At 51.0% G+C, this 2,391-nt stretch overlaps 1 non-coding gene across 1 annotated transcript; it reads right to left on the bottom strand.

Moving 5' to 3' along the window:
* Positions 1 to 1,468: 1,468 nt before the first annotated feature.
* LOC115063035 lies at positions 1,469 to 1,606 on the bottom strand. Its single transcript, XR_003842917.1, has one exon. It is a non-coding gene; the product is annotated as a small nucleolar RNA SNORA48 (small nucleolar RNA).
* Between the last annotated feature and the right edge of the window lie 785 nt (positions 1,607 to 2,391).

Raw genomic sequence — 2,391 nt, forward strand, 5'->3', positions numbered from 1 at the left:
ACAGCAGGACCGGCCCCTTTACACAGCCCAGCCACTCGCAGGTGATATAGATTTGGGAGGGAGCCAACGCATAGCCCTAACTCTGGGCTTGGGTGGTAGCTGAGTTGGTCAGACGGCACCACCAGGGCAAACTCTCCACCAGGGCTCTGCTTGGACTAGGTTACTCATTGTCAAGATCGGCAGAAGACGGGATTGTCTCTCCTACTCCCACGCCCCCTGGACAGGCTCACTCATATCCACACCTCCAGAGCCAGCTCCACTGTGCTGCCCAGTCAAGGTGTAGCCCACTCTTTCAAGTGCTGCAGCCTGCAAGGGGCGGGGCAGCTCTCCTACTCTCGTATCCTGCAACTGGCTTACCGGTGCCTTCACCATCAGGGTCAGCTCCACGGTGTGGTTCAGGAGGGGTGCAATTTCTACAGCCAGTGAGCGAAGCGGGAGAGGACCAGGTCTCCAGCTCTCCTGATCTTAGGGCCAGCTCTCCTGACCACCTCAGGTACAAAGGGGCCAGGGAGCTCCCCTCCCCAGAAGAGTGGAGAGTCCAGCTCTCTCATGTTCTTGCCCTTGGGGCTAGCTCTACTGTGTTGCCCAGACAAGGTGCAGGGCCGGCTCTCCTGTGTGCCGCTGTAGGTCCTGACTTCTACAGGGGGTGAGGGGCAATGAAGGGGAGGGCATCACACCCACACCATTTAAGGCATATGAGTTTCGGGACCAGCTCTCTCACACTCACAACCTCAGGGCCAGCTTACCCACAACCCCCAGCCCCTGCCCACCTCCCTCACCCATGCCACCAGGGCCAGCTCCACGGTGCTGCCTGGGTGAAGCCCAGGGTCTACTCTCCCAAATGCTTCCACAGATGAGGGATGGAGCCAGCGCTCCACCATGCAGCATCCAGTGAAGGGTGTACAGAGCTGGACAATGCTCAAGCTGTGAGACATGCACGTGGTCCCCAATGGTTGCCCCAACCAGGGACATCCCCACGTTCTCTAGTGATACTATGATCTGCGGACATTGACACAGACCCCTGCTGTTGCATAGCCACAGACTCAGACATAGCTCTTTGCAGTAGCTCAGGCTGGGACCTCACCATGGCCCAGGCAGGTAGCAGGGCTGGTCACTCATAGCAGGCTACTCCTCTCCATCCTCGAGTCTCTCCAGTTCCACCTCTCTACATAGGCTCAAGCTGCTCCACATTTCCTTCTTGCCCGTCTGACCACCACATGTTCGCACATTGTGGTGGCTCCTGCTACAGGCTGGCCACTTGGCTGCCAAGCCAGTGGGTGACATCCTCCCTCTGGGCTGCGTGGGGTGACCGTAAGCAGGTGTCTATGGCTCACCTGTGCTGTGTCATACAGGGCAGATCTCTGAATGGCATGGAGGTCTGAAGGTCTTTATCTGTCTTCCTTCTCCTACACTGTGCTGTCTGGATTTGATTTTATTTGACTTGATTTGATTTGACTTGACTTGATTTTTATGAGTCCTAAGCATAAGACAGCTTTGGCCACCAAACCAGGCATCAACTCAGAATGAACAAAAGATTGCTGTCTCCTCTGACTGATAAAAGAACACCACCAACAACGAGGTGTCTCTTTGACCCCTGCCTTGGGGACAGCATTTATTTTTTTAAAAACATGTTATTATATCTTTGGTGAAAATTTTAATGCCTTTTAAATTTTTATAATTATAATATAATTCCTACATTTTGCCCTTCCCTTCAAACTGTCCTATACCCCTCTCCACTCACCTGCAAATTCATGGCCTTTTTTTTACTAATTGTTATTTCATGTATATACATATTTGTATATGCATAGGTGTTTTTAAAATATAACCTGCTCAGTTCATAATTTTTCTTGAATGTGTGGTTTCAAGGTTGCCCAACTGGCACTGGCAAACCAATTGCTATGCTCATCCCAGAGGAAGGTTACCTCTCCTGCTGCCAGCTTTTCCTCAGTTGTCTACAGTGTGTGTGTGTGTGTGTCTATGTGTCTCTGTGTCTGTGTGTCTTTGTGTCTCTGTGTGTGTGTCTGTGTCTGTGTCTATGTCTGTTTGTGTCTGTGTGTTTGTAGTCTGTGTGTCTGTGTCTGTCTGTCTCTGTGTCTATGTCTGTGTGTCTGTGTCTGTGTCTGTGTCTATGTCTATGTATCTGTGTGTCTGTGTGTCTGTGTGTCTCTGTGTCTGTGTGTCTGTGTCTGTGTCTATGTCTGTGTGTGTGTCTGTGTCTGTGTATGTGTGTGTGTGTGTGTGTAGTCTGTGTGTCTGTGTCTGTCTGTGTCTGTGTCTATGTCTGTGTGTCTGTGTGCCTGTGTCTGTGTGTCTGTGTCTGTCTCTGTGTCTGTGTCTGTGTCTATGTCTATGTATCTGTGTATCTGTGTGTCTGTGTGTCTGTGTGTTTGT

Source organism: Mus pahari, chromosome 22 (genome assembly GCF_900095145.1).
Source record: "Mus pahari chromosome 22, PAHARI_EIJ_v1.1, whole genome shotgun sequence".
NCBI lineage: Eukaryota > Metazoa > Chordata > Mammalia > Rodentia > Muridae > Mus > Mus pahari.